At 35.4% G+C, this 14,829-nt stretch overlaps 1 long non-coding RNA gene across 1 annotated transcript; it reads left to right on the forward strand.

The window, feature by feature from the left end:
* The first annotated feature begins 12 nt into the window (after positions 1 to 12).
* On the forward strand, positions 13 to 11,305 carry LOC124099937 (uncharacterized). Its single transcript, XR_006854137.2, has 3 exons — positions 13 to 150; positions 253 to 301; positions 11,065 to 11,305. It is a non-coding gene; the product is annotated as an uncharacterized LOC124099937 (long non-coding RNA).
* The last annotated feature ends 3,524 nt before the right edge of the window (positions 11,306 to 14,829 follow it).

Below are 14,829 nucleotides of genomic sequence, written 5' to 3' on the forward strand. Positions count from 1 at the left end.
GGCTCTGCGCCCCGACGGCCGGCAGTGCTTTAGTCCTCAGTAGCCCGACTTGAAGAGCCCTGCAGAGGGCGGTAAGAGACCGTTGTGAGTGCCGGGACTGGCGTGACTGGGCCGGTTTTGAGGGCGTGACAGGGCGGAAGCTACCCACAGGTCAACCTGTTTCTCATCAATGAACCAATTCTGTTTTACCTTCCGCTTAGATTTCTCATATTTGTTGTCACTTTGAATTAACTTTGTTTTGTTGGTTTGTAGGATGAAGATTTATCTTTGCGAATGGAGTCACTAACAATCAGTTTATCTAGTAAGTGAAACTACTTACTGCTTTTCTCCAGGTTTAAAAAAAATCGATACTGAAAAAATTCGAAATGACTCCTGTGTGCATTTCTAAAGTCTACTTCTACGTGGAAGTGATTCCTATGTCTGCATTAACGTTTACCATTACATAAAAATATATAAATTTAGGTATATAAATTGCTTTACAATCATAATGTAAAACAAAATCTATTTTAGGAATCATTAAGTTCCATACTTAAAGAAGGCCTTTGCGACTATGGAGCCACAGTCTTCTCATGTTACAGATGGGAACATTGAAACCCTTTAGAAGCCAGCAAGAGAATGTATGCTTTGGGGACGGGGCTGTAGCTCAGTGGCAAAGAGCTTGTTTAGCATGCTTGAGGCCTGAGATTCAATTCCCAGGACCACACAGAGAGCTGGGGCATGTCTTCTGTGTTTTATACCACATGCCCTCTTGCACTGACAGATTATAAAACATTTCTTCAGATCAGGTAACAGGTATAACTTTGTTTTTGTGATCTCTTGTGCATAAAGGAAATTGGTTCTTCTGAAAATAAGTTTCATATTCCATCCAAATTTTTCTGAGTTCAGATATGCTATAATTACATATTATAAAATATTGAAATAACAATAAAAGTGAGTAATGGCTGGGTTAAGATGGTATGTTATTAATTGGAATTTTTCTTCTATTTCTGCAATGATTTTTTGAAATGTGCTCATTACTTCTAGTAAGAGCAATGACTAATACCTTTCTGTTATTTATGGAGCATTACAAAAGAAATGTATATACCTTGCCTGTATTTTATTCATTTATTCAATGAACATTTATCAAGCACCTGCATTCTAAGGCCCTGCTTCCAGGCTTACAAGCCTTTATATATAGTGGAAAACAAAACAAAGTTCCTGCCCTTCTGGACCTTAGCTTCTCAGACTGAGTGTCTTGTTCCTCTACTTGCTTCTCCCATCTGCCTTCCAATAGTTGACTCAAGTCTCTACTAAAGTAATGAAATTAAGAAAAAGAAAGTGTGATTTAAATATGGAAACATTTGAGGGCTGGGGGAAAGACCAAAGGCAAAGAGTAACAGATGAAGGAACAAAGAGGAAAACAGGATGAAACAAACTCATAGGAACATGGTGAAAAAGAGTTTTTCCTACAGACTGTTCTAAAGTCTTCATCTTTCTGAGTGTTTTATGAAGGCTAAAACAATTCTAATTTTAATTTCAAATTTATATTATCATATTACATCTCCCTTACAAATATTTTTCTTTTCTGAAACAGTGGTATTTTTATATGGTATTTATTTTTTTATTTTATTGTAGCAGTAGATGGACAGAATGCCTTTATTTTATTTGTTTATTTTTATGTGGTGCTGAGGATAGAACCCAGTGCCTCATGCATGCTAGGCAAGTGATCTGCCACTGAGCCCCAGCCCCAGCCCTGGTATTTGTTTTTTAAATGACCTTTCTTGGGGGGGGAAAAAAAGTCAGTATCAGCAATACCACCACCACCACCTTTTTAATACAAAAGATGGTCACAGAGGAAAGGCACAGACTCTGGAGCTCACCATCCCCAAAATGGATTTAGAACTCAGGAGCTAGGCCAAAAGTCAAGTTCACATGCAGAATCTGTGCTATAGTCTAAATTGCCTCCTGCCATGTTACAACTAAAGACTGTTCTGTTGTGTCCAATGTGCCTACCTGTCTTGCTCTGCCACAGAGGTTCACAGATCCTCATTTGACCACTCATGTTTGAATCTCAGAAGACCCAATTAAGGTCAGAAAGGAAGTCACCCTCCACTGCCCACGCTGTTAATATTGCACACTGATGGGACTCCTGGATTCAATAAAAAATGTATCACCTACCTCCTCATCAACTTCATCTGTCAGCTTCCTACAGTCTCACTTGAGTGCCCTCAGAGGAATGTCTTATCTCTACCCAGGACTCTACCTACTCTCTCTTCTCTTGCCTGTGGCTGTTTTTTTACATATGAAAACAAATGATAAATCTACAAGGTGGTCAAGGTTGATTAAAGCAGTAGGTAAAAGTTGCCCAGAGATTTTTTAAAGTAGTTAACACTATTTATTTTCAAACAAACAAAAAAGATAGCTCAAAACTGCCTTCCTTTTCAAAACAGTTGCTTTTTAACAACCTTACTAATGATTTTACTTCCTGCAAATTTCTTTCTCTGAAAGACTTGCTGAGTCAGCTTTCCTACTACCACACTCACTACCACAAATGTCTGTGGCAAAGAACTGGATACTTAGCCTGGCAAACTTGCTGATTCTGGACCAATATGATCCTGGCTTCCCATGGAAGTTGGATTGCCAACATCATCAGGACAGAATTGTCCAGAAGAAACAGGATCATCTTTTGAGATTCCATTCAGTCTCAAGTTTAAATACCTTTGGAACTGTTTTATTCTACCACGCTATTAATCACCCTGAAGTGATTCTTAATCATTGGTAGAAAAAATTATCTCACCAGAGAGCTGGGAATTCCCCAAATATTCAAAAAAATGAAATAAAATCTTTCTTGTCCAGAATCATCCTTCTTCCTTTAAAGATTTATTCCTTATTATCTATACTGTGGTGATTTCAAATTGCAAATATATTTGAAAGGGGAAATGTATTAAGCCAATGTTGGGCAAAATTTTTATACAAAGGGCCACATAATAAATATTTTAAGATTTGAAGGTCTATGTTGCATATTCTTTCTTTCTTTCTTTCTTTTTAAACAATGCTTTCAAAATGTAAACACCATTCTTAGCTCGAGGGTGGCCTACCCATGAGCTATAGTCTGCCAACATCTGCACTAAACTATAAGGAGCTACACTCATATAACTGTAGCTTAGTGTGTTGACCACTGTCTTATAGGCATCCAAAGAATAGGAATCTTAAGAGAAAGAACATAAAAGAGGAAAATATTTAATAATATTTGAAAACACTCATCCAACACTATCTGCCAGGTACTATTCTTATTACTTCACTTATATTATTAACTATTTAATTCTATGATGGAAGTATTAGTATCTCCACTTTACAGATGAAGAAACTGAAATAAAGACTAAGTACTTAAGCTCACACAGGTAATAGAACTAGAAATAGTTCTTACCCTCTGGTAAGAGCATTTCAATTTTTACTTACTTGCTGCAATCTTGTTAACTTCCTGTTTATTTTATTTGATTGTGGTGCTGGGCATCAAACCCAGGGCCTCTCACATGCAAGATGAGTGCTCTACCACTGACCTATATCCCCAGCCCTGCCCCAGGGTTTATAAAGAGCAGTTACTCATATCTTCTACCAGTACTTTCATTACTTTTTTTCTTCCCACATTTTTAATTGATGCATTATAATTGTACATAATGATGGGATTTGTTGTTACATATTCCTGTATGCACAAAATATAACAATAGAAGTTGAGCAATATCACTGCCCAACACTTCCTTCCCACCCCTGGTCCTTTTCCTCTACTGATCTCCCTTTGATTTTCATTAGATCCTTCCCCCCACCACACCACCTTTCTTTCACTATCTTCCACATATGAGAGAAAACATAAAACCCTTCACCTGAATTTAGCATATTTCATTTAACATAATGGTCTAAAGTTCTGTTCATTTTTCTGTAAATGACAGAATGTCATTTTTCTTTATGGCTGAATAAACTCCATTGTGTATATATACCATATTTTCTTTATCCGTTAATCTGTAGATGTACACCTAGGCTGGTTCCATAGTTTGGCTATTGTGAATTGTGCTGCTATAAACATGAGTAGCACTATAATATGTTGATTTTAGGATGAATAATGAGGAGTGGTATAGCAGGTCATATGGTGATTCTATGCCTAGTTCTTTGAGAAACTTCCATACTGATCTCCATAGTTGTTGTAATAATTTAGAATCCTACCAGTAGTGTAAAAATATTCATTTTTCTCCATTTCCTCCTCAGCATTTATTATTTGCATTCTTGATGAGTCCCCTTCTGACTGGTGTGAGAAGAAATCTCAGTGTAGTTTTTATTTGCATTTCCCTAATTGTTAATGATGCTGAATATTTTTTCATATATTTGTTGGCCATTTGGATTTCTTCTTTTGAGAAGTGTGTGTGTTGAATTTGCCCATTTATTAATTGGGATTTTTTATAGTTTTCAAATACTTTGTATATTCTAGATATTAATCCTGTGTCATAAGAGTAGCTAGCAAAGATTTTTCTCCCATTCTGTGGGTTCTCTCTTCACATTCCTAATTGTTTAGTTTTGGGGGGCAGGTTTTTAATTTGATGCCATTCCATTTATTAACTCTCAGCATTATTTCCTGAGTTTTAGTGGTCCTATTGAGAAAGTTATAGCCTGTGCCTATATGCTGGAGCATTAACCTACATTTTTTTTCTAGGAGATGCATGGTTTATGATCTAATTCTGAGGTCTTTGATCTATTTTGAGTTGACTTTTGTGCAGTTTGAAAGGTAAGAGTCTAGTTGCATTATACATAGCAATAACTAGCTTCCAAGTACCATTTGTGGAAAAGGCTGTCTTTTCAGCAGGGCCCCATGGTGCACACCTGTAATCCAAGTGGCTTCAGAGGCTGAGGCAGGAGGATCGCAAGTTCCAAGCCAGCCTCAGCAAAAAGTGAGGTGCTAAGCAACTCAGTGAGACCCTGTCTCTAAATAAAATACAGAATAGGGCTGGGAATGTGTCTCAGTGGGTTGAGTGCTCCTGAGTTCAATTCCTGGTATTAAAAAAAAAAGCTATCTTTTCTCCAGTGTACATTTTTGGCACCTTTGTCAAGAATCGGATGACTATAAATGTATGGGTTCATTATTATTTTTATTTGTTTTTCCTTTAAATCTTTGAATGATCTGGACTTTATTTTGAGACAAGAAATGAAGTAGAGGTTTTATTTTGTTTTCCAAATGCCTAGTTAATTGTTCTAAAATTATTTAATGAGTAATGCTTTCTTTGCACAAGTTTGAAAAGTCACATTTATCATGTATTAAATTATTTCTTTACTTGAGAAAATTTACATTTATTTAATGTCAAACAACATTAAATTTTACACTGCATATTAGATATTAGTGAAATGCTCATTATTAACAGGTTTACACAAAGGCATGAAATGAAAAGCAGAATTTTAAAAAAATATTATTTTAATTGTCAGTAGACCTGTCATTTATTTATTTATATGTGGCGCTAAGAATCAAACTCAGTGCCTCACACATGCTAAGCAAGTGCTCTACCAGTAAGCCACAACCCAGCCCCTGAAAAGTGGAATTTTGCTGAAACAATTTACATTTCATTCAAACTTTATCATAAAGTAAACTAATTACAAAATATAGACAGAAGGAAGTGTTATATTTGTTTATGTTATTTTTTTTAAAAAAAGAATAGTCACCTTTTGTTTACTAGAAAGTCTGTGAGAAGTGCTCAGTGCCCTCTTTGAATAAACAAAGGGATGACATAGTCTTTTTTTAGATTTCAGCACATTTGTGTGAGGGATGGCATAACTGACTTCGAAGAGTTTTCTCCCCATAAAACACATTCTTTAAGCAATTAGAAATTTAAATGTAAGACTAAACACTAAACTGGTCAAAGGAGAACACTGTAAACAAGTGAAAATGTATAAAATTTACCAAAAGAAAGGGTAATAAAAAACAAATAAGTGAAAATGTACAGAATTTACCATAAGAAAGGGTAAGAAAAAACATTTTATAACATGTGCAACGAGGAACTTTTCTCAATATTTTCTTCAAATTATCTTAAAGAAAATTATATTTCAGTTAGACACAATGTATTTATTTATACCCTATCAAAAGAACAAAATATTGTTTTTTTTCATGAGGTTAGTTCATTGTACAATTAAAAAAATGTACAAAATAAAGCCTATGGCTTGATTGCTAGTGGCCAAACATGTTTTCAATCTTTGCCCTAATGTAAAAGATTTTTAATCAACTACAAACTGATGCAGAATATCTTTCCTACTTTTCCAAGTCTTGTCAGGAACAATAAGATACAATAAATTTGCCCCACAGGATTTTAAAGCCTAAGTTTTATATATAATGCAACTCAGGTCTACGAAAATAATGTAGCCATATTTACAAATTTAATTCACAAACTGCTACAGAAAAATAGCTGGAAATTTTGTTTTGCTTCTTTCAAATTTTCTCTGTACAGCAGCAGAATTTTAAAACATCTCTCTTCCTTATAATAAATAATTCATTTTAGTATATGTTCTGTATATATTCAAAGTTTTTGTATATTTTATAAAAATTCATAGAATTGCAAGATTCAGTCATCTTATTTACACTGGAGAGCTACAGTTCAACAGAGCCATCTCCTCCAGAGTTTAGGGATAGCTGCATCAAACCAATTGTGACTTTATTTACTTATTAATACTTGTGTGTGGCACTTGAAATTCCTTAGTTGTATTATTAAGACTTGTTACCAATTGCATCTGTCCTCCTCTAACATCTCCTTCCAGGATACACCCATCTTTGTTAGTGGAATTACATAACCATCACTGCCCCTGCTGACAGTAGCACATCTAAAGCTGCTGTCCAGCTCTAGGATTTGGTATGCTTTTATAGTAAATATCCTCATTCGCTCCTCTTAGAGGGAGAGAGATGTTCTTCCATGTTGGGATTTCTCTTCTGATAGGGAGAGTCTCTGGTTGGGCATGCTTGTATGAAGGGAGTCTCTGTTGGGAGCTGAAGATATGACTTCCACCTCTGCAGTCAACTAGAAGACATAACTCTCTTGTCTTTCTTCTGGGGTTGGTAGAGAAGGGAGTGAGTTCTCTGAGGAATGAGCTGAGCCTTGAGTTCTTTTGAAGGAGCTCTGTTCCCTGAGTTGTCTCCACGTATTAAAGTGAAGTATCTGCTACAAGAGCATCATCTTCACTAATGCTGCCTCCCATCACAGTCTTGACTGGGAGTGTGAGTTTGAAGTTGGGAGTCTTACTAATGCCCAGAAGACTGTTGTGCACTAATTTTGAAATGATGATTTTCTGAGGCAACAGCCCCACTTACCATCAGACCCACATTGGAGCCCAGGCCCAAGTCCAAGGCCGACCCACTGACCTACATGGAAGCTTAGGCCAACATTAAACACAGGACCACCCTCTGACTGGCAAACCCATTCCTGAGCCCAGGCCCAGCCCACCTCCATCTTGGGACACTGCAGCCATCGCCTACTCCAATACAACTTATCAAAATCTATGGGACACTATGAAGGCAGTTCTAAGAGGAAAGTTTCATTGCCTTAAGCTCATTCATTAAAAGAAGAAAAAGTCAACAAATAAGCAACCTGACATTACATCAAGGATGTCCACCAGTTGTTCCATCAGTCTCACTGAAGAACTCACATCCCCTGAAAACATGAGACCTTTGGTATATTTAGCCAGTTAATTGGCAAGACTAGCAGCATTTTCTACACTTCTGAGTTTCCAAGCCAACTGATTTACCCAGTATGAAGTACAGTTGCTAAGATCTGAGCTACTTAGGGTTCCATGTTCCAGTGGGAACCATCCAGAGATGCGAGACAGTTCCTCTTGTTCCCTTGGGATGTGATCGTTCAACCGTCATTCCCCTTTGTGTCTGAGGTTGCTTTATCCCCCTTGCATCTAACGTTTCCCAGAATCTCTCTTAGGCAGGATCAGGTGGACTTAACTCCAGAGAGTATCATAAAATAAAATTATTGTTCCACACATAGAGTTAGCTATCTCTTGGATTGGAATCCACTGTAGCAATATATTGATTAGGGAAGGGAACATCTACATATTCTCCTCAGTTTAATTGAGTATCATAAATATTATTGATTGCATTCTTGCCTGTTTAATTTTCATTGTCTTGATGAACTGACCTGACCACAAAAAGGAGTCTATATATCATAAAAGCAATTGATGCAGCACATTTGTCATATGCAGTCTTCCACATTGCTTCAAATCAAAGAGTATATGGATTCAGATGGCTAATGACTATCATTCCACTGTTCTGTTCAGTGGCATAAATGACCCAAAGCCATTTTCATCAACTACCAAGTAGATATCACTCTTTTCTCCCCATCTGTATGGGAGGTTTCATGGTAGTTGGTCTAGTTAATTATGGCCTCACCACTCTTAATTCTTCTATAAGTCTGGTGGAAATACAGTCTAAAAGTTCCTTCCAGGTCTAAAAGGCAGAGATTATATTGAGTGGGAGCTTTGCTCTCTTTGTACCATAGTGGTAGTTGTGTTTATCAAAAAGATTGTTCATTCTTCTTCCTATCCTAAAGATTCAAATCAATGCAAATAAACCTAAATTTTTATAAATTTTAAGTAACTGCTGTCCTTGCTAGGTGCTAGAGAGAAGGCAAGTACTACTTGTCAGATAACCAAAGGAGCGGATATAGCGATGTCCAAAGCAGCCAACTAACAAGGAATGGGAAGCTTTGGGTTACTCCCCTCTAACTTTCTCGCTTCATTACTAACTATAATATCTACTAGGCAACTTATGTCCTCCAAATCCTACTTTGACAATAGCCATGCCAACCAAATATGAAATGTTGCCTGTTCCAGAGCTGCTTCTAAGAACTTACCTCTTAACTTTCACCCGTGAGGTAGATGCTTGGCTTTTTCACCTCTGTGCACCTCATATCCTGCAGAACTTAATCCTAGCTGCTTATTAGCATCACCAAGGGAGCTTTTTAAAAATGTTGAAGCCTATCTTTCTACCCCCAGGGATTCTGATCTAATTGGTTTAACATGAGGTCCTGGCATTGGTCTGTTTTTAGTTTTAGTTCAGAGTTGGTTTTTTGTTTGTTTGTTTGTTTGTTTTTCCTAAATCCCCAGCAGATGACTCTAATATATAGCCAGAACTGAGAACAACTACACCTTTGAAACAGAAGTTGCTTAATTTTCATCTCCTGGTTAAGTCTCAACGCTAGATTCTGGGCCCAATTCTGTTCCTGTCCAGGGAGAATTCAAGGATTCTTAAACTAGCAGCTCAGCAGCTCAATACTTAGGGCTTAATCCCACTGTGGCCTGGACTCCCAGTTCCAGTAATTATAGGTGGTTGCTATTCATCATGAATAAGCCCTTGCCCCAAAGGAACAGGAAGGGCAAAAGGGTCAACAGTTGCTGGGCAGGCAAAAACAGCAGATGTTTACTCTAGTATTCTCCCACTTCTTTCTGCTTCCTATCCCCTCTGCTCATCTCATTTTAACAAAGTTCTCCCTTGTAAACAAGATCACTTAATGACCTTTATGGATAGAAAATATCTGTCCTAAATATCTGTCTTTAGTTATGTCTTATGTCAAGCTGCCAGATATTTCTGTTTATTTTATGACAAACTCCTCCTAATAACCTCTTTCTGAGATACCTCATCTTTAATCCTGTCTTCTCCCTTTTTTAATTGCACCCAGTCAATCCCAAATTTTACTCTTATTTGATTTCTTTTTACAAATCTCTCCATCCACTCATTGTTATCATCCTTAAGTGTAAGACTATTTATTATCAGTGTAAACCAAGGAAAAGAAAAGCTACTTATTTTTTAAAAGTGGAATTTTGGCATTTGAAAATTAAAAACAACCTTTAGAGTTCATAAAAGTACTAATAAACTCTTTTCAAAATTCCCATAAAAGTCTATATTCTTTAAAATATAAGAATGATCAGTGGTGTAGAGGAAGGGAATTGAGAGGGAGAGAGGAGGGAAGGAACAAAGGAGGAGTTGCCAGATGAAATTGACCAAATTATGCTATGTATACATATTAGTATACCATAGTGAATTCCACCTTTGTGTGTATCTGTAAAGCAACAACTTAAAAAACAATAAATAAATGGAAGGAAAACCAACAGAGTAGAGGAAGGGAAATAGGGGGAAGGAGAAAGGGAGGGAAAGTGGAAATACAAGGGATTGAAATGGAGCAATTTGTATTTTGTGCATGTATGAATATATCAGAATGATCTCCACTATCATATATATAGCTAATTAATAAAAATGTTTTTGAAAGGCTGTCTTCTTTTATGAAAATTTTTCTTCAGAAACCAGTATTCAATAACACAACATAATAATATAAGCTTTTTGTTGTTGTTTTTGTTTTTTGTAGTACTGCAAAACCCAGGGCCTGGTACATTCAGGGCAAGTGCTGTACCACTGAACTACATCCCTAGCATCATAAAAATTATTTTTAATCCATTTGTTGCTTTCTGTTTTGATATTTGTTTTTGCAACTGTTTTGTTTATTAGTATTTTTTACAACAATTCATTTTGTGGGTTATCCTCAGAACAGTTGTGCCATCTAGAACATTGTTTTAAATTGGAATTCTACTCTATGTAGCAGTCAAAGTTTTGAAACCCAATCCATTTGTAAATCGAGAACTGCATGAATACGTGTAACTCCATACTGGGAAATTCTCCTTTCTAGTATGAGATGGGACAGCCTCTAAGATTTGCCAAAGGACACGAAGGCAGATTTTAATGACATGTGTTTTTGTTGATAAGACTAATGACTTCCCCAGTCACAAATGAGACAGAGGAAGTTATTCTCTTATTTGGCCCAGCAGAATGTGCTATGTATGATTTTCCCAATGCCAAGGTGAGTTTCATGATATAACATACTTTGCTATCAATTACTATGACAATCTGAGAAAATAATCCCTATTATAATGCCTAGAATTATTCTCAGAAAATTGCTTTTACAACTAACATATTTGTCTAATTAAAGATAAGAACTCAAAAGTATGTCAATTTTTCCTGGCATGAAATATAACCCTAAGTTTGACTCTGTTCTCTGTTTTGACCAGGCAATGTGATCCTCTGTGAACATTTGCAAAAGACAAAGACGGAAAAGAAGAAGAGTTCTTAAATGTTTAATGCACATAAAACAACTAAATTTTTCTCTATTATGTAAGGAAGTATGTGTTCTGTATTGCCCTTGAGAATATCACAATTGTGAATTGTGATCTGTATGTATTTTTAGTACATATTTAAATAAGCCATTGTGAATCAAATATCCTAAGATCATTAAATTACTTGCCTGCATTATCTAAATCCCTGCTTAAATTTCTTCCCTAGATACATTACTCCTACAGACTAAATTATTCATCTCACCAAACTTTCTAAACTGACAAAGACTCTTGCTTTCTCGCCTAGAGTGCCATTGTGAAAGCGAGTATCAGCTCAACAAATACTTTCTCTTTTATTAAAAGATAAGGGTAAGGATCCATCATGTCTAAAAATAGATATTTGGAACTTAAAATCTGCCAGACCATATGTTGTATGACTCCAAGATCAAAGAAACAAAGACATCATTCTCCTGGGGGTATGTATTATAACAATCCTTCTAAGGGATTAAGTGCTAGTTCGTTTGTATGACTATAGAGTTGTGTAAACATCTGTAGCTATCTGAAGAAGAAAAACAGATATGAATTCCTGGGGATAGGAAACATCACAAACTGGCTCTGATCTGCATGTATTTGTGCCTGTGTTGTAAGAATGCATATGAGAATGTGAATTTTTTTTCTAGTCTGCTTAAGATTTCTTTTGATGTTGATTAGTTAACTTGTTTTTCATTGGAAATCAATGGAATGGCCAAAAATATAGGACTTAAGAGTCTTCACCTATGAGCAAGATATCATTTTACAAAACATAGGATCTTTATAATTCTTTTTTCTGTTTTAAACTTTGAAACTTATTTTCTAATGAATACTGTACATCATTGTTTTAAAGTTTAAAAAATTTTTCAAAACTTCTAAATAAGTTTTCAAACCTTTTGCCATAATCTCTAAATACGTTTTACACATATAGTGCACATTTTATAATATATTACACATTTTATATGATACAAAATCAACCACCTTAAGAGATGTAATTACAGTATTACACTAGATAATCATTCTGAGACTCTGTATCCTAATACATTGAAGCAATTTAGCAGTTACCCAGTTTGGACAAAAAGCAATTCCAACCCCCAAAGAGGATTCTCTTCTACATTTGCAACCATCAAATCATCACTTCTCTTTAGATTGGAGATTTTTAAAGCCAAACACTTTAAATGTTAAAGTTGAAAGGTCCAGGTTTTCTCTAATAACTTGGCAATGATGTGTAGGCTGATTGTAATGATAGAAATGTCTGCTTTTTGTCAGCTAACAAAAAAAGAACTTCAGTCCTCTTCAAGTGATGGAATGGGTGGGAAGCAATGAAAAATAGTAACACTTTACTGTATATCATGAGCCTATATTTCTTTTAATTTTTAAAATTGTGTGTATGCATATACTTGATAAAAAGATACAAAATCATATACAATAAATCTCTCTGTCTTTCCTCAATTACCCAGTTCCCTCTTTGGAGGAAACACTGTACATGGTTTCTTGGAGATTCTCCCAAAGAAAATCCATGCATTTGCCATCATACATATAAAATACCCGCTTCCTTTCTCCCTCTCCCTCTCTCCCTCTCCCTCCCTCCCCGACCCTGCCTTGTACACACGCACACACCCCCTCCCTTCCCCTTTCTCTCCCTCTCTCCCCTCTTTTCACCAAAAACATTAGTGTAATCATATTCTTTGCTCTATTCTTGACTTGAAACTCTTGAAAATTGTCCTAAATCACCACATATAAAAGGACATCATTCAGGCTGTTTTCTGCATAGTGATCCATTGTAGAAGTATACTATAAACAGTCTCTTAATGATAAAGCATTTAGATAGTTTCCATCTTATACTATTAGTTGTAGGCGGTAACAAATATTTCATGTGCATATATTTTATATTTCACATATGAAAGATTATAGAATAAATGCATAGGAGTTGAAACTGAGTCAGAGAACATGAGCATTTTAATTTTGATTTACAGAATCAAATCACCCCCCATAGGAGGCAATATACTCCTAACTGTAATATGTGAGAGAGGATTGGTGTTTTTTAGTAGAACTCACTTCATATTTGTATACAAAAGAAATAAAAGAACAAAATATTATTTTTATTTTATAAATGTCAGAAAAACCTAGTATTTGAAATATAAAAAAATATAAAGTAATTTAACAGTAAGAAAATGATCATTTCAGTTTGTTACAAAAGAGAATTGTCATATTACAAGAAATGGTGTTTAATTATATTTTTCAAAATCATGAAAATAGTTAAATCTTTCTGTTTCTTTTGGTAATGCTATTATTAAAATTATGTGTAGAAAAAATTTATGGTACAATTATCTAGTATTCTAGATAATGATAAAAAATCATTGTACACACAAAAACTTTTCTGTCTTTATTGCATTAGAATTGGTATCAATTAATTATACATATCTAAAGTGTAAATGTTGATATATTTAGGCATATGTACACACTCATGAAATTATCATCAAAATTAAAATAATGAACATATTCTTTGTCCCTAAAATTTCTTCATGCCCTTTTGTAATTCCTCTCTCCACACCTTTCTGCTTCTAGACAGTAACCAGATCTTCTCTCTGTCATTAGAGTTTGCATTTGTTAGAATTTTTTTTTTATGGGTACCGGGGTTTGAATTCAGGGGCACTCAACCACTGAGCCACATCCCCAGTCCTATTTTGTACTTTATTTAGAGACAGGGTCTCACTGAGTTGCTTAGTGGCTTGCTTTTGCTGAGGCTGACTTTGAAATTGGATCCTCCTCTCTCAGCATCCCCAGCTGCTGGGATTACTGGCACACACCACTGTGACTGGCTTGTTAGAAATTTTGATCTGGTTTCTTTCATGTAGTACAATTATTTTGAAATTCCTCCAAGTTGTTACATGTATCAATAGATCATTGTTTTTTATGGCTGAGTAGTAACCCTTTATATGGATATACCACAGTCTATTAATTCACTTTCCTGCTCATGGACGTTGGATTGTTTTCAGTTTGGGACTGTAACAAGATGTTATGGACATTCATGTACATTTTTTGACAGATATTAACTTCTATTTCTTTTGAGTAATTACCTGATGGTATGAGGGCTATGTCTAATGATCAACATCTATTTAAAAAATTGATAACTGTTTTCTATTTCTAGGATGATTGTACCATTTTAGATCTCTAACTGACATTCATGAGAATTACACTTGCTCCATATCTGCAATAACACTTAGTATTGGTAGTATTTCATTTTAGCTATTCTAATAGGTATGTAGTAGTATCTTGCTGTGGTTTTATGCCTTTATTAGTTATGTATAATATTTGGGTTCATTTTGACATAATCATGCATGTTTGGAATTTAATTTGCTCCATTTCAGTCCTTGGTGCCTTCTCTATCATTCCCCTCCTTTCTCTTCCTTTCCCCTTCCTCTACTGATCTTTCATTTATCTATTTATTTTTAATTTTTGCTTCATAGATATGCATAAAGGTTGAATTCACTGTAGTATATTTATATATGCACATAGTGTAATTTTGTCAAATTCATCCCACATTTTCTTGTCTTTCCTATCCCTCCTCTATCCCTCTGTTTCTTCTACTACACTAATCTTCCCTCTGTTCTTATGATACTTGATTTTCCTCCACACACCTTGTTTCCCCTTACTTTGTTCTAGTTTCTGCATATTAGAGAAAACATTTAA

The sequence above is a fragment of the Marmota monax genome, unplaced genomic scaffold, assembly GCF_021218885.2.
Source record: "Marmota monax isolate L192 unplaced genomic scaffold, Marmota_monax_Labrador192_F-V1.1 WCK01_AAM20220418_F8-fsc00264, whole genome shotgun sequence".
In the NCBI taxonomy this organism is placed as follows: Eukaryota; Metazoa; Chordata; class Mammalia; order Rodentia; family Sciuridae; genus Marmota; species Marmota monax.